Source organism: Topomyia yanbarensis, chromosome 1 (genome assembly GCF_030247195.1).
Source record: "Topomyia yanbarensis strain Yona2022 chromosome 1, ASM3024719v1, whole genome shotgun sequence".
Lineage (NCBI taxonomy): Eukaryota > Metazoa > Arthropoda > Insecta > Diptera > Culicidae > Topomyia > Topomyia yanbarensis.
The window spans coordinates 171,956,105-171,975,082 of NC_080670.1; the positions used below are offsets into that span (position 1 = coordinate 171,956,105).

An 18,978-nucleotide genomic window follows, 5' to 3' on the forward strand; every position below is an offset into this window, starting at 1 on the left:
CGATATGGCACACGTAAATGAAAGCAAACATTTTTTTTTGCTAGTCACGACAGGTATTACTTTTGAACTCGTGCAACAGTTTCGCACGTCGGATGAGTTGTTTATTCTCTGTTTACGTGCTATGACGCAATATATTTGTCTGGCAAGCTGAATTTCGCGAATTTCTGCTCAAGTACGTACAAACTTTGATGCAGAAAACGGCGAGCTAGCTAGCTAGCACTCATGGCTGTACATATAGTCAACTTCAGGCTGACCGACAACAGCATACTGTTTGGCAGGTGGGAACCGTCAATGCGTCGCGCGTGTACCCGATGACGTGCGTCAGAGATAGCCTCTTATGGTACACGTGCCGCAAATAAAATATGGTTCATGGCACTAGAAGATAGTAAGGCAGGAGGGGGGCTGTCTTCAAACTGGAATGATGTTTTATTTTTTATCGACCCTGATAACGTAGTAAACAAATCTGGTGGCAGTAGTGGATCGATTTTCCGTGGAATTGCCTGTATTCGCATCCTATGGGTTTTTCTATCCGTGTGTGACTAGCTTGATTCGGTCAGTAGTAGTGCTTTGCTTTGCAGAAGGACTCAGGCGAAAGAACACAACTGACTAACATTTGTTTTTGTATTTGGATAAAAGCACTTTCATTTGCCAGTGTATTTGTTTTCACCAACTGGACTTAAGCAGTTTTCCTAGGAACTAAAAATACTTATCTAAGGCACTCATGGAATGTAATTGTTTAATCATTGGGTAAATTAAAAAACGATAATCTAATTTTTTGCCAAAAAAACTACTTTTACCAGGAAAATCTATAACACCGTTATAATTTGTGTTGACAAGATCACTTCTTTTTACAAGAATCAAATTAATATAATTCTACAAATAACACAAATAATATTATTCCCTCCCCTAGGTTGATGGATTTGACGGTACATATTTCAAACATTAACAGCATATTTCGTGCATCAGTGCCAAAGAACCTTTGACAGACAACTGCTTTAAGATGGTTATTGTATTACATCCTCAATAGTGATGCATCGAGGAGACCGAGGGGCTTATGGGCCTTTTTATGTTTTGTGTTTGTTCAGGCCCTGCACCAGCCCTAACTAACGATGTCGGCGAGTCAACACAAGCTCGTAGACGTTCACCATCAACATCGTCTTCGTCAGCGACGATCACCATATCTGCTGGGGTTCTAATAAATTACCGCACTAGGCAATTTTATCGCCGAGAAAATGTTGTCAGAAAGACTAGTCATCCTCAACGACGGATCGCATTGACCTCTGCTCTGAAACTAGCGTCGAAATTTACTTGGCGAACTCTACCGAACACCCATAACAGTGACCATTTTCCCATCCTCGTTTTCACTCAAGGACTGTCACATATTCCAACGAAAAGACAAATGGATCTACGACCAAGCGGATTGGACAACTTACGAACGTATGACCGCCAGTGCTATTCGACCGGGTGTCGAAATATCAATCGACTGTTGTGCTGACCATTTTATTAAAGCAGCAAACGCCGCGATACCCCGTACAATCGGTAAAGTCAGTCCAAAAGCGGTTCCATAGTGGTGTCCGAAGGTCGTCAAAACTAGAAGAAAAACACTGATAGCACTAAGGCATCTTCAGGCAGAAGACCCACGGAAATCTGATGCATTAAAACGCCTTTAAAAGACGCGGGCAGCCGTAAGAAAGTCGATCGATGACGCCAAACAACGATCGCGGTAGGAATTCGTCGCGAGGATATCTTTAGGTTTCAATGCGGCGGAGATGTGGTTGACAGTGAACAGGTTGAGAGGGAAACGTCAGCATCGACAAACTGTCATCAAGCGGTCCAGTGTCTACACAGATAAGGCGGAAGAAGTAGCTGAAGAACTGGCACAACATTACAGCAAAAGATTCGCAACCTCCAGCTTTGCTCCGTTGTTCCCAAGAGAGAAGAAAAAGGCCGAACGAAACCTCGTAAATTTTTCGCCAAATGCCAATGATAATTACAACACCGACTTCACTCTGAACGAGCTACTATGGGCACTTGATAAGGGGCAACTGCATCGGTTATCCAATGCTTCAGCGACTACCATTGTCGGTGAAAACTGCATTTTTGGAATTCTTCGACAGAATATGGCGCAGTGGCGTATTTTCATCCTGTTGGCGAACCGGAATTATCGAACCAATCCCAAAACCAAACTTGAGTATCGCGGGTTCCGCTGCATTCCATCCAATCACATTAAAGAGCAGTATGGCGAAGGTTTTCGAACGAATAATCAATCGGCAGTTGACTATCGAACTAGAATTGAACGGCCGTATTGACAAACAATAACACACATTTCAGTCCGGTCGGAGTGCTGACACATACCTTGCGGAGTTAGAGAGGTCATTACCCGACCGTGACGAGCACTGTTTGATAGCGTCACTTCTTGTCAAAGGCTTACGATACCACCCGCAGGTATGTCATCTTACGAACACTGCAGAAATGGCAATAAGCGGTAGAATGATCAACGCGCTGAACAGAAGGCTGGCAGAAAGGTCGTTCTAGATTAATGTAGAAGGTTACTTATCGTCCGCGCACCCGCTGGAAAACGGTGTACCACAAGGTGTAGTGCTCTGGGTTACGCTATTTCTCGTGGCTATTCAACTCATCTTTCGCGTGGTGCCGAATACTGTAAAGATCTTGTTGTACGCCAACGATATCCTACTCGTAGTTTGGGGGAAAGAAAGACCAACCGCTTTATCGAAAACTTCAGTCAGCCGTAAATGCTGTCCACGAATGTGTGAGAAGTGCTGAATTTACGATATCTGCAACGAAATCCAACATATTCTATTGCAGCCCGAGTGCTCGCCGTTCATCCGATCAAGCAATCACAACAGATCAAGTTGATATACCGACAGAATCATGCCTGAAAATTGTCAGGATCGATCGATCACTCAACTTCATAACACACCCCAAATTGACGAAGAAGGCATGCGAATTTAGGCTGCGCATGCTGAAGATGATCGGTGCCAAACAACCTCGTGGCCAACGCTCTTCTTTACTGCAAATCGGATCCACAATTATTACTTCGCGACTTTTGTATGACATCGAACTCGTTAGTAGGGGTGAAAATGCTGTCATCAAAACCTGGCACCTGCATACAACAAGATGATCAGATATGCATCTGGAGCATACGTCACCAATGCGATCATAGACATTATGGCCGAAACAGGCACTCTACCGTTAGATCTCCGCATTCTCAAACTGTAACACAATTAGCCATCACAATATTGGGCAATAGCAGGGAGTATGCTGACCTTCCCCTGGTAAAGCGAGCTTTAGAACGTCTAACAGAAATAGTCGGAACGTCTCTTCCAAACATCTACACCCGAACGCGACCATCTGATCGAAAATGGTAAAATCGCACGCCCCAGATCATTTGGGACATCAAGAAGCGCGTAAAAGCTGGGGACCCTCCGGGAGTTGTTCGTCCAGTTGTTCAAGAGCTCCTGACAAGTCGTTTCAGCCGTGCACCAATCGTCTACACTGATGGCTTGAAAGACGATACCGCAGTAGGCGTGGGAGTATTTGGAGGACACTTCCAACAGTCACTTGGCCTTCAACTGCAACGCAGTGTCGTCTCGGCTGAGACATTCGAAATAAAAACAGCGCTAATTTTGAAGATTTGTTGAGTACAAACATATCTGTAATTTTACTGGGATCCATTCCTTCCGGCAATCAAGTATCTCTTTCCAAACAATTTGTAGGAAACGGCCGCAAGATACGCAACAGTGCGAGATGAGGGACGAGATTCGACGATTGCGGCAGCAATCCGATGATAAAGCGTTTCAAAGCTCTGACGCTTTTTTCAAAAGCTACTGAGATGCTAAAGGCGGGATTACCTCACTGATTGTCGTCAGTTTTAAGAAAGACGGTTCAGCAAGGTGTGTCACCTCGTGAATCCATCAGTGAACTTTAGTCACTAGTATATGAAAAACAAAGGGCTCTGCAGACCGATCTGAAAAATTTGCGTTTGATGGACGCATCCGATTCACTTGATGCACCAGTGATTCTTCGACCAACACTGGCGCCCAGTCCCATCAATTTGGGATCAAGGGAGGATTAGCGTATCAACAAAATCTACGCTCATCACTTCAAATCGAGAAACAGACTACCGAATTCACAACCCCGTACCTAACTCAGAACCAGCCTTACGTTCCTGAATTGATTGAACAGCTGGCGGGACCATCCTATACGAACTTTTCGATATTTATCAACGCGGGAAACGGATCGATGGCAGCCCGAAGAAATTACTCACTGATCGGAAGTTTGCTGGAACTGATAAAGGAACATGACTAAATGAATTCTTAGACACGGTAACGAATTACGCCGAGTAGGAACAAATGTGCGAAGATGAATATTGGGCGGTTTTTTTTACGATGGAGAAGACCTTTACGTCCTAGCCCAGTACACGTGCTATTGGTAGGGTCCAATCTACCACACGGGGTGCACTGGGGGCGTGTCGGGCTCGAATGGTGACGCTGCCATTAATACCGACTAAACTCCATTGGGCTCCGCCATCATTCCTCCCAGGAACTACCTCTCGGTATTACTTCTGGGGGGATGGCTGTACTAAATGTACTCATTCACTCTCACTCACGCGATCATACGTCCTGTATGAGGCTTACTTGGGTGCTCTCTCTATCGCACTTTGATTCACTCTCAAACACTCCCACATGAGGCTGACTTTTGTGCTCACCTTTTTCGTTACTTGCGAGGCTGACTTGTGTGCTCACCTTACTCATTCCTTGCTAGGCTTACTTTTGTGCTCGCCCCACCCATACCATGGGAGGCTGACTTGGGTGCTCACCCTATCACCTGATTCACTCTCAATCGTGCCACTCTATTGTACCTCTGTCACTCCCCCTGCACAGTGGGACGAGCCCGGACTTAAGTCCACATATGAAGGTTATGCGATATTCTCACTAGTATTTTTCTCGTATCAGCTGAGCCATCAGAGACATTTTCGCGAGATTTTAGGTAATTTGAATGCAAAATGAATTTTTGACTGCTTTTTCAAGGGCATAACTCATGTGTTTTTTGCATTATTTGACCATAGGAACTATATACGGTTATTCTCGTTTTTCAAAGAAACGGTTGATTTTATGAATTGCATTACTTCACCAAAATTATCCGTGTGATAAAATTACATCGTAAAATCGCCAAAAATAAGTCACTAGTTGGTTTACTTAGTGTTTAGATAACTGTTTGTCATGATTTTTCATTGAATTCGAACTTCTAAAGCGATAACAACAACGACGCCCGTGAATGCCCGCGATCACACTATGCTCATTCGAAAGCTTTTCATTTTCTCTTTAAAATGAGCCTATGCTAGTTTTGCGAAAACTTGCGATAAGCAGTCAAAATTTGAAAAAACTGTGAATGGAGACGCATGGTTATTACTGATATTTAATTTGAATATTCACTTTATGACTAGGATAATGACACTAATTTATGCACAACTTTCAAATAGCATTTAGAGCATGATCTACAAGGGTTTTACTAGTGATCAAGAGTAAGGAGCCAAGTGGGAAGTATGGTTCTTCAAGTGGTAAAGGAATTAAGAATGTTTAAAATTCAGTAAATATTTTCAACCATCTGAAATGTGTCATAAAATGTTTCATGAACTATTTTTGCTAACTTACGCAATAACTGTCAAATTGAGTGAACACAGTTGAGTTCTAGTCATTTGGTGCAGGCACGTAGCCAGAGGGGGGGCTAGGGGGCTAAAGCCCCCCCCGAAATTTTTCAAAAATAAATTTAAAAAAACGGTGACTTTTAAGAAAACTTGTTGCTTATTTGGTTTGAACAAATTATTGAGAAAAAGTTAAAGAAGGCTATTTCTAACCACCGAAGGCAATGGTCACGAAATTCAGTGTGCTTTATGCTTTTGCTCGAGCCAGTGCGAAGCGAACAACAAAAAAGTAACTTTTATATTGTGTGCCTTGTCTGAAGAATACAAGAGACTGTTACTTTAATTGTAGCTGTAATAATCTGTCGAGATTAGTGATTAGCAGAAGCAAGAATTGGTGCTCCAGCCAAATGCGGTGATTATAAAATTATTGATCATTCGCATCCTGAAGGTGTAAATAGAGATTAGACTTTCGGAAACCGGCTCTATCCAGTTCTACCATGGCAGGCATTTAGCGCTCAACAAATTAGTGCAGACGAAACCATTCATTTCGCACAACTTAAAGCACAAGGTTGTGTGTGACAATGCTATAATTAAGATCCTTCTGTATATGGACTATGAGAAAATGAATGTTCCGCTACAAGATCGGATACCGCTTACTCGCAGATTAATGTCACATTTGGGAGAAATGGAATCTATTTGGAAGGGCAATTATTGAGGACGAAAAGCAAGGAAGATATTCGCGAACATAAAGGCAGCAACTACGATGATGACACGGAAATGTACAATAGCGAGATAGAAATGAACTACTCCCCCCCAAGACATAGTTGGTGAGGAAAAAAATATTTCCTCGCCTCGTAAACAGGTTTCCACGTGCAATGGCTAAGCGCTTGCGCGAGATCTGTAGGACAACCACATAAACTCGTTATATTATTTTTATTGTTTACATAAGGAAATATATAAAAGACCCACGACCCAGTTTGTTATTTTTAAATGATAAGTTTTTGAATTGCACACAATTTTGAATTTCTGTATTAGGTCAGTGCACACTGTACACTCTGTTCTCTGTACACTACTCTGCGCTACACAAAAAGTATTTCAATTTATCTGAGAACGATTGAGCCGAGAATAGAATTTTCATTTCGCGTCATTTTAACGCAATACCATTTTTATTAACGCTTCATTTCATTGTTACGAGTAATTCGTTCCGTACTAATACACTGTTAATCCGTAAATCCGTGATATCTTCGACAAACGTGCAAAAAAAATTCTTTTAAAAGTGGACCGGGCAAAAAGTGGTAAAATAATAGGCAATCACGAAGAGGGACTAAAATGTTGGGACTGATTGAATCTATAAGTCAATAAGTTGGGATAACAGTTTCGATTTCATGTCTTAAGTATGTGACAGTCTTTCGTTCCGTTTTTGCTCGTCATGGAATAAAATGAGAGAGATAATCTTAAATAAGAGAGCAAAGAGAGGAAAAAATCAACCAATCTAAATCGACTCAAGATCACTCTTCTATCTTTACTATACACTCAACACGAGTTCTTTCCGAATTGCGCTCTGATCTTCTCATTTCGTCTTCGTTGCGTTAGGTGCAACAACTTTAATTGAAACTTTTCCCAAATAGTGATAAAACAAACATGTAATCAGACAAACATTACAACTTTCTTCAAGAAATCATACATCTCTTCCAATCTTGATGATGATTGAAAAAAATCAAGAGCTAATTATTTTTATTCACAAACAAACCTATTACTAAACAGATTAGTGTTCATATTTGTTTAATGAATTGGCAAAGAGTTTTGCAAAAGTTTTACAGGAAACGGATAATTTGCTGTAATTTAAAACAGACAACTCAAAGAAAGCCTCGGCAAATTAGGTGCAAGTGCGATGTGTTCTCTTCCATGTGTCGGAAGCAAGTGATGCTGAAATTATTATCTATGTTTATAGTCTCTAGTTATTTTGGTGGTGTCATCAATGTTATATTTACCAAATTTTATGTAAATTAGAAGCATTGAGTAATCAGTGCTAAGTAATTTTCTTTCGATTTGTGAATAGATTCTGAGCAGTTTCGCTCAGTAGATTAAATTCTGGGTAGTTTCCATTAGTAGATTAAATCATTGAAATATATATTTGACATTGTCCAAAACCCCACGAATTCCGAAATAAAACCTTCAAATAAATAAATAAAACCAAAATGTTCAAATATAATATTTACTTAATCTAGGTAATCTTCTCAAGTTACAACGGTTTTGCAAGATTGTCAAAAGTCAATAGAGCTAAGGCATTCTTGCTTTGTAGTGAAATCAGTAGTTTTTGCACTCACTTTACATTTTGACTTTTACTATAGTTTTAGGGATCTAGGAAAATCAGTCTACGATATTTTTAATTCATAAGTACAATGATATAAAAAGTACCTAAAAAGAATCAACTTAAATAGATAAAAAGATAGTTATTCTGAGTTGCCTGATAATGTTGTCGAAGATAGTCTTTAACCCATTACCTATGAGAGTCAAATGAAAAAACATGTGTTTTTTTCAGGATTGTTTTGATTACGACATGATCAGTATCATTTAAATTGAAAATTTCATAAAGTCGAGTTAACGCAAACTTCGGATGAAGTCAAAGAGCTAGTAATAGTAGAAAGAAACCTGATCATGAAAATAGGAGTTGAACCTATTTTCTGCATCTACAAATCGCCTGCCTTATCAGAAGATTTGAAGCAAATTTCGACATTCACTTTGTTCGGACATTCTTTGCAACGGTAAACTTTGATTTCACACTGATATATTCCTATTCATGGGGACAACCTTGACGTTGGTTTCGTTCTTCTGATTAGCAAATGCGTGTTAAGTTTCGTGAGACGGGTTTTTGGATATTTTTCTACTCATTCCAATTTAGCGTCTTCTACAAATTGTAAAGGTGTATCGAATGTGTAGCATTTTCAAGCAGCGTAGCATGCAGCGTAGCATTTTCAAGCAGCCCTTAATACTTTGAGCTCTTGACTATTCATTTTTGTAACTAGAGAAATTTCTAACTTGTAAATCAAGAATAATCAAATTTAATTCGTCGATGCACTATAGCCTTTCTTGTAACAGGCAACATATTATTAGGGTTTTTAGTGTCTATTGTCTTATTTTTGGAATTTTTTTCACTAAGAACTTTTCATAATTACGTTCAGTTTCCAGTGATTGTTTCAAGTCATCAGAAGTAATACATTTATGCAATAATTTTTAAGCCCCTCCCGAAACAAAATCCTGGCTACGGGCCTGATTTGGTGAGACAATTTTTTCCGAGTTTGCATAGCACTGATTTAGCTTAAGGGTATGCGATATTGTCCAAATAAAATAAGACCATTTTTAAATGAACCATATGCGCGAAAAAAGGATTTTGGATTTATTTTAATTTAAGGTATAAAAAAAGCAATCTAAGCAACTTAAAACACACCTGCGAAAACAAAATCGTTAACCATCTTGTTGATTAGTGAATGTAAATCAATATTCCACTAAGACGCTCAAAATATTTGTTTTGAAAATGAAAAAAAATGTAGTTTTCATACCAAGTAACCCACTAATGAATTAAACGTTCCAAAATTAGACAATCACATCTTATTTGATCCTTATAAATAATATAGTCATTTCTAAAGCCCCATTATGAGATGTCAATCAATTCGTTTCAATACGGAAAATAAATTTCAAAATTACAATTGAAAGAAATCTTTATAAAAGACAAAATATTTACTTTTGAGCCACTCTATTAAGTAGTAAAGTTAATTTCTATTTTCTATAACCAACATAGAAATTCAGCGCACAAAAATGTCTTTAAAAAAAATTTGAACCTTCACAACAAAATAATTATTTTTGAGCCACCCTAATGTATAATGATTTTTTTTTTGCAAATGTTAATATCAAAAAACGATTTAGCACACGAAAATTAATATACACAAATTTTAAGAACGATTTAGAAAAACAAATATTTTTGAGACACCCTAATGAATAGTAAATGTTCATTTTTGAAATGTTTTAATATCGAAAACGAATTCAGCGTACCAAAATTACATAAAAACGTCCTATATGAACCGATACGGAAAAGTTTGGTCTTTAGTCCACCTTTTGTTCTAAGTCGTGCCACTGTGCCCTGGCATCCCATGTGGGATATTTTTCTTAGGCCCCACTTCTGACATACCATGCGAGGCTGACTTGTGTGCTCACCTTTTTTATTCCTTGCTAGGCTGACTTTTGTGCTAGCCTCTACCAACCTGTGAGGCTGACTTTTATGCTCACCCTTAACATGTCGTGTGAGACTGACTTGGATGCTCACCCTTTCACTCCTCTGCCACGCCACGAGGCATCGATAGCTAAGTTCCAACATACTAGCTACGACCCTCCCGTCTTGGCATGAGGCAGTCCACTTATACGCCTATACACTCACTCTTCTGTCTTGCTTCGGGGTGGCTGGGTTTACCCCTTACGCGGTTGCCAGTCGCTGCGCCAAACCTGCCTCGGCATGAACAGACCATTCACTTCCTTTTTTGCGCTTGGCCTTTTTCGCTCCAGCTAACCAATCACTAGTTAACCGTACCCGTCGTCTGTTGCTCGGTTCGCCAGATTACCTGTAGCCTACTGGCAATCTGGATGGTAGCAGCCGAGACTGCGTTCCACTTCTCCACCGATTGACACATCCGCTGAATAAGGGTACCAGGGGTTGTGTCCCAGCCACAGACGTCAAGCATTGCTCTTCTTTCGACGTCGAACCGATGACATACGAACAGTATGTGTTCGGCAGTTTCATCTACACCTGGGCAGTCCGGGCAGACTGGAACCTCCGCGTGCCCGAACCTGTGGAGGTACTGTCGGAAACAGCCATGGCCTGACAGGAATTGTGTCAGGTGGAAGTGAACTTCCCCATGGGGTCTTCCCACCCAGCTCGATATGCTAGGTATCAGCCGGTGGGTCCACCTACCTTTCGAGGAGTTGTCCCACTCACGCTGCCATCTGGCGACCGAGGTCACCCTGGTGCGCTCGCGGGCTCCCCTATTTCCACGTAGCTCAAAGCACTACTCATCTTCCCGAATGACCAGCCCGACTGGCATCATGCTCGCTATCACGCAGGATGCATCGTGTGATACCGTGCGGTAGACAGATATCACTCTGAGGCACATCACGCGGTAGGTGCTCTCCAGTTTCTGTAGGTAACTGGTTACCCTCAGTGCTCTTGACCATGACGGGCCGCCGTACCTGAGGATAGATACGGCAACGCCTGCCAGTAACCTACGTCTACTGGCGCACACCTTTGAGCTGTTGGACATCATCCTCGATAGAGCCGCAACAGCAGTCGATGCTCTCTTGCATGTATAGTCGACATGGCTGCCGAAGGTCAGCTTGTCGTCTATAATGACTCCGAGAGACTTCAGACTTCGCTGTGAAGTGATCGCGACTTCTCCCACATGGATAACTGCATGTTGTGCCGACTTGCGGTTGTTGACGATAACTACCTCCGTCTTATGATGAGCGAGCTCCAGGCCTCTCGCGCTCATCCGTTCCTCCACCGTGCTGATCGCGTGTTCTGCGGTTAGTTCTACCTCAGGAATTGACTCCCCGTAGACCTCCAAGGTTACGTCGTCAGCAAAGCCGACGATCTTGACCCCAGGAGGGAACTTCAGTCTCAGAACCCCGTCATACATGAGGTTCCATAGCACCGGGCCTAGGATCGAGCCATATTGAGCAGTTTACCCAGGGCGAAATACCTGTCTACTATAGACTTGAAGGAGGTCGTCGCAAATATACCGTTTTCAGTGTTCCCAGCACGAGTATGTTCCAATTTACTCGTTTACTTTTTGGTTTCGTCAAGCCGCGCTACTCTGGCGCGACTGATGGACCAGATTCTAGGACGAGGTAAATCTGAATCTTACGTTTTCGTTTATTTAGATGACATCACCGTGGTAAGCAAAACGTTCGAGCATCACCTACAACTGCTCAAAGCGGTGGCCGATTGTCTTGTAAGAGGCAATCTAACGATTAATTTGGAAAAATACCCCCCCCCCCCCCCCCCCCCGAACTAAAGTTTTTTGGTTATTGGTCCTGAGACTCAAGGTCAACCCTTACGAAATTATACCGATTCTCGACTACGAGAGACCGTTTACTGCGACCAAGCTTAGTCATTTGCTCGGTATGTGCGGTTATTATGGTTTTTCAACTTTTAAATTGTTCCTCCAAGAGGTAGCAGTGTGGCAAGCGGAATACATTCTGGATTTTCTACTTGGCAATGTGGTTCCCTCACTGAAATTCCAAGGCCAAGTCAGGATCATCGATAAACATCCAGAGTGCTGCGGGTCGTATTGCGTCGGGAACCTCGCGCGCAGCAGAAGTTTTTTTGAAAGCGTCATACCTTCATCATCATCGTCGCCAGGGACGAAACCTCCATCGGAAACTGAAGCTGAACTACACGAACTCCAGTTAGTTCCAGCAAATCTGCTAGCACGGGTAGTTCTTTTGCGGAAGTACCCCCGAGTGAAGCATCCTATCACGGTTCTAGTGGGCAGTTACCAGAACCGAGAAAGAAAAGAGTGGCTGCTGCACATCATAACTGTGATTGTGATTGAAAATACGTGGATATCGTATTGAAGATGGATTGTGTTGGATCTTGCATTCATTGGTGAGCTCGTTCCAAATAAATTTACTTTTCAGGTACCGCCATCGAGGGCTACTTCGCGTCAAAATTAATGAAAGATATTTGTATGCTAAGGAAGGCTGATACTATTTCTAAACGAAAAACCTAATTCTTCTGAATGGAAAATTTCAAGACATTTGAAGATCTCAATGTTGTTGGATTTGTGACCCAAACAATGAATTGTTGAATAATTTTTATTTGTCAATTTAGGTGAGTTGAAACACCTTGTTTCAACTTTCTTAGATGATGAAATTCGGGTCTTGAGATAGTTTCTTGAGTGGTTTAGCGTTCTTATGCACTGATCAATTTTCTAAGTTTATTGGTTCAAGATCATTGAAAGCCATGGAAACTGCCACTATTTACATTGTTCACTCCATTTGGCACCAGAAATTTTGAGCATAGTGACACTGTTTCAGTATGAACCAAACACTACTGCTATAGATATCAAACTTCCTGAATTCAAAAGTCTGTATCACTTATAGTCATAAGCAGTATCTCTGGACATATCAGCGATTTTGAGCGATCCAGAGAGCTTTGGGGGAAGCTATTGAAATATAATACATACTACAAACTAATAATATACAACCGAACCAAAGAAAGCTAGGTATCGAACTTCGTGATACTGCATTTCTAGATAACCATTGGTTAGATGAATTATCTTAGAATCATCGCTGTTAGGGTCAGTACCGAAGTCTCGACGCATGGGCTCGAAATCAATAATTATTTATTGTTGCATACGACCCTTTTAGTACAACGTTGATCAAAGCAAATTTTCTGAAAAGATTTTTTACAAATACATTCCAGATTCAAATTGGAAGCGCTCACGCGCACAGCTCAGCATCCCTAAACATCTGAACCAAATGGTGCGGTTTAACGTGCTGATCAATGTCAGTCCACAGAAACAACATGAACAGCGGATCGAAACTACTACGATTCAAGCAGCAAGGAACGCGGAAAGGAACGTGAAAAGGAAGCGGAGTTACCCGAGTTCGAACGGAAGAAGATCCGATTCCGTGGCTAAAATGGTCAGTGGACCATAGGAGTTCCAGCGACTTCGAGGAAGATTGTCGGGGTTTTCCCGGAAGAATAAGATAAGACGGCGATCGAACCTCTTCGACGGTCAGAGATCTAGGAAAGCAAAAGTGCACGGGGATTTTATTGCCACCCGAATAAGAAAAAAATAAGACGTTTGATATTTTTCAAAACAATTGTCAACTTATGCACGTAACTACACTGTAAAAATATTAGTAGATCATTTTAGTAGATTATTAAATTGTTGATATATCTGAATTTACTAATTATACTGGTATAATGAGGGTACACGTATAACTGAGCGGGGCTGGCCGACGGGAAAATAGCATCGGAATGTAACGCTAGGTCTCTGTCATTCTGAAATGGGTCATTGGAAAATCGGTGGAGTTAACACCTACTACATACCAAAGTTAAGTTGCGTGCATGGGGTGATTGTACCATATGCAGGATTTTTTCGTTTCATGCCACTGCCGGCCAGTGGGCTTCAGAAGATTAACATGCACATACACATCTGTTCAAACATTTCACAGCATTGTTCTGCTTCAATCGAAATTCTTCCTTCTTCGCAAAACAGGGTGATGTTTTATAGCAATCAAAATTGGATGATCCGATCAAAACTTATCGAGCGAAAAACAAAACCTGTTCCACAAACGGAGACACTCCCCTAACTAGCGAGCCTAATCTACTCACGTTGCTTTCTCAGTACAGCGATTTTTAGGCGCCTTTGGTTTCCAATTTCAACATCCAATAAATACCTATATCATGTGACGGATTTTGTTATTGTTTGAACACCACGATAACGCAACACAAATTGACGCACGTTGGTTTCGCCTGATGATGAGACGACTGAAATTGGTATTCCGCGATAAAAACAACAGTTGCGATCATTATGATTTTTCGATAACAACAACATAGGGTAGAAGATCCCTTATACATCGCAGTATTTTATTAGTGATGGAACTCGCTAAAGTGACGTTCCGTGGAATCCATACAGTAACAAAACGTACGTGGAAAATGTGAAATAGTTGTCGGAAATAAAAAAAAACGAAGGGTCGAATTGAGCATCTCCATTTTCACATTACCGTTACTGCCGCTCTACGCATAATTGTCCCATGTATATTGGGAATCCCATATACGGGACAGTTATGCGTATAGCGGCAGATTAGAGCTTATGTGGTAAACAGAAATAGCAAACGCCATTCGAACTAATGTGTTCTAATGGGGAGGACGAATAAAACAGTTAAGATGAGTTAGGGAACAGTAACCCTACATATGGGATTTTAATCAAATGGCTTCTGACACGGGCACGTGGTCGTCATATATACTTACTTGCATTTACTATTTATATTGTCAACATAATTCAACTTATTTTTGTATAAGGATTTGACAGAAATGGTATTTCACCCTAAAAAGGAACGCAACTATCTCCTCTTCTTTTTTTACATATTATTGCAAATTTGCAGTGTAGCTTTACAGACAAAACCAAACTAGAAGAGCCGTATGGGACTATAATAATAAATTACGTATTGCAAAAATTGCCTAAAATTGACTCGCTCTTGTAAAAATTTGTCACAATCTTCTCTACGTTAGGTAACAAAATCCTTAAAAAGTCGCTTATCATAGTGATTGCATAGCCTTTCTATAGGAGAAAGGCAAAAATGTTTTTTCTTTAGTAAAAACATCTTACGTAACATACTTGCTTATTCACCCTCCCCCATATGTCATAACATGTCACAGTTTGTCGCAATCCCTTTCCCCTAAAAGCGTTACGTAATTTATTTATGGTCCCTATGTTATCGGATGTTTGAAGTACCTCAACTAGAAATTGGCAGTCCATCCCCCTTTAAAATGTTGTCTCATCACATTTTTCCTGGAAACGAACCATTTCCTGCCTGATGCGTACTTTCTCTGGAATGTTGTTACTCGTGTTTGGTCGGGGCGCAGTGTATTTACCAATGTTTGGAATAATGACCACCGATTATCAGCCAGTGATAACGAGTTGACACAGCGCTCTACTTGTTTTGGCTGATTGTGACAGAACATAAGTGAACGAACGCGTATACGGGGGAACCCAGCCGATGCGTTGGATGGCGTATCAAGCACAGTGGCGAGTAGAGACGACGTTCGTCGTTTCATTCATAAATTGCTTGCCTGGTAGACGCACGTATAGCATTATTTCTGTCTGTCTCTGGTGAGATTTTTTTTTGTGGTGGAAGAAGTTATGTCATTTGTGCTATCGCGTCAAACTTAATTTGAACCGTTCAATCAAAACGCGTGTGATGATTGTGTCGTTAGTCAAATCCACTGATCAACAACGCAATTGCTGCCAGGGATCAGGTGATCGTTCAGCGTAAGTTCAAATATAATTATTTCTTCTGTTACTCTGAAGCAATACACTCATTGATGAATAGGATTCTGAATTAGTTCGGTGTAACAATGCAATACAAGTTTTAATGGTTTGACTATCTATTGCTTTAAATCGTTCCATAGGATGACTGAAGTTATCAATTCTTTCGTAGATCTCATGTACGTCCTAAAGTCAATTTGAAGGACCATTCGATCATTTGAAGAGTGGAAAACAAAATAACAAACCGAAATTTTATTTATAGTGCGTGATTTGCGAGAATAAATCGGCGGTGCTTTCTCTCAGTGCGTGGTCGGCTTGAAATAGCGACGCACAGAGGAGTAACTAGAACAAATTCCTGGCCAATAACCAAAATATTTTTTTCGATTTTTTATTCAGTTAAAAAAATTTACTTACCTAGAAGCATACTGTATAATATGGCAGAATAAAGAGTATGCCAATTGTTGCTAAAGAATTTTTGCATGGATGCAAAATGGTGATATTTTAAGAGGTTTTTAATCATTTTCTTTATAATCATTCTATATTTAAAATCGCTTTCTAATGATGATGACTGTATTAAATACGACAATATTATAACAAGCTTGAAAAAAACCGAAAATAGTAGCGTTACTGTGTATTGGACCAACTTTAAAAATACCTAAATACCGCAATAAATAATTTTGGCCAGGGTTCGACCCACTTACTCCTCTGTGCGATGGCCTGTAATCATGTACCTAATATATTGTATATGTAAAAAAATACTGTACGGCATCCATTAAGGCGCAATGTAAACAGTATTAATAATAGAAGATAGTACCTACCAGTTGTTTCTGCAGTAGATATCGAAATTCTCACACACTCACACGAGAAGATCTACCTGTATAGGATTAGATAGAACTTTTTGTCTTCACATGAGAATTTTGATCCAATATGATAAGCGGAGAACGAGTTAGTTTTTTTTTTGAGAAATACAAAGTCCATTAGAACCAAAACAAAACAAATTAGTTTTATAATATGCGTTATAAACACCAACGTATTATTTTGTTTAATGAATCCGAAGGACAAGTGTGAGTTGCAGTTTCTTTTTTACTTGAAACTATGATTTTTCATTTTTGGAATGGTAAATTGAACCGGATACTTACTCATAGGAGTGTTTGTTTTGATACCTGCAGCCTTATGCTGCGTGACGTGTGACGACTAATCTCACCTCACTCTATGTATATGATTTTTCTCGCCCGATTCTGACGAGTCACTGCGGGTGACGTGAGACGCCCATACAACGACCATGGGAAATCTCACCTCACCCATGTCAACTTTCAGAATCGCGTGAGAAAAGTCACGCAGAATGAGGTGAGATTAGTCACGTCACATGCCGCACAAAACAAGATCGCTGCAGTTGGTTTGTATGTTTTAAGAATATGTAACATTGACGGCACCATATCGTAGTATTATAACACAGTTTACAGCTTTTTTGAAAAGAGTGGTTGTCGAGAGACCGTTGTAGGGTAAAGAGCCTATTTTAGCTCTGTTAGGAATGGTGCGGCTAAGAATCGATGGAATGCGTATAAATCGGCATAAGCGGCTTTGTTTTGTTCCTTAAAATCCATCTAGTAACTACAATGGACTGAAAATGGTGAACTACTTCTGTTTGATCGCAACAAAAACTTGAATTGAATGCCCGTACAATCGTTTGGGCCATTGCGTCGAATAAAGATACCAGACGCTGCTCTAACCAACGGTTTCAAAGGGTGCCAACGGGTACAGGGCAAAAATAGACTCATTATCCTACTACATCACCGGGTACTACCTTCTGTTCCGAAAGACTTTGCCGTCGTTACATAGTGTACAGTACAAGTGTGAATGTGTTTTCATGTAAAAAATGTAAAAAATCAATTGTCCGAGGGACACGATAGATTTCGAATTTTCAAAATTTAAATATATGTAAATGCATTTTGCCAATTTACCGGAAAAATCGCATATTTGACAGCCCTGTCACTAGAAATTAGGAGACGGAAATGGCACTTACTCACGGTTTTAGCAAACATTATTTTCTTTTGTCTGCTGCCTAGGCGATAGACAATATAAAATCATATTTTCCAAAACCGTCAAAAAATGCCATCTCCGTCTACTGAAAACGAATTGGTTTTTATCGCCCTAAACTATTTTTTTATAGATTCATTGAACAACATCCCGTGAATTGATTGTAGAGTAAATAGCACCAGAGATAAAATGAAAAGAAAATGAAGGCTTTCAACAATTTGCCAAAACGAGAGGGACCGAAGGGGGTTCAATAGATACAAAATTTGTATTTTTTTCGATCACTTTACGCGGAATGACCCAATGGGTCATTGACCCATGTTATACTTTACATAGGTCTCTACACTTTCAAAATTAAAAGGCCCAATCCTAATTTAAGAAATGATTTTTTTAGAAAAACTTGTAAACTATGGATTCGAAGTTATTTTGAACCGCTGGACCGTTTATTACTCACCCTGAAGATCAGGAAGGTTTAAGGTGGGTGTGTAATGTCTGTGACATAACCCGAGTGTCGTTACTAAGCTTAGATCTGTTAAATGTTCCAATTATTCTTATTAAGATAATTATGGTGGTTCTGCGAAGGATTTTTAATGGGTGATACACTGGATTTGAAGATCGTTAGATGTTGCTGACTTCCGTCCTCTATGTTGAGCTTCATCTATTGTTTATCAATGCGTTTCTGACATGCAGAGTTACAAATATTCAAATTCGTTGAATGGAAATTGATCATATTAAACCGCAATCATTTTCAATATTCAGTAGCGCTACTGAAAATCTCATCCATGCAGATTTTCCCTCGTCTTCGATTATTACACGAAGCAAACGTGCAGCAACGAATCAAATCAAAAAAAGAGCTTCGATTATTTTTAACTCTGCTGACATGACTGGTGTAAATTTTAAAATTTTAATTTTTCTGAATAGTTTGAAACCGCTGATAAGGGCTCTTTCGTTTACTAAAGAGAATATTCTCCGGGTGGGACGTATTTGTTCCGAATAGCCCCAGTTACTAACACGGTGCTTCACAAACGAAATAATGTAGTCAGTTCACGGAGGCGACCGCATCCTAATAGTCTCCTCTCCCGGTGTTGATGTGCACTCTCCCAGAAAGAAGGTATCCGAAAGTTTGAATAGCAGCATTAGACTGAAATCACAATTCTTTCTGTTCAAGATTTGCCTCTCGATACTTGGCGGAAACCAATCACGAACGAGCTTCGGTCGGATGTTTTTAAA

The 18,978-nt window shown here is 40.3% G+C and overlaps 1 protein-coding gene across 5 annotated transcripts in view; it reads left to right on the forward strand.

Annotated features, from left to right (window-relative positions):
• LOC131681439 (phosphatidylinositol 4,5-bisphosphate 3-kinase catalytic subunit beta isoform) overlaps positions 1–18,978 on the forward strand; it is a 45,377-nt gene that overhangs the window by 1,632 nt on the left and 24,767 nt on the right. Inside the window, exon 1 of one of the 5 annotated variants that reach the window (XM_058962252.1) lies at positions 15,525–15,717. The exons of the other annotated variants lie outside the window; for them this stretch is intronic. The gene's annotated coding sequence lies outside the window, so the exon portion shown is untranslated. Of the gene's footprint in view, positions 1–15,524; positions 15,718–18,978 lie in introns of those variants that run through there. 5 annotated transcript variants of the gene reach the window in all.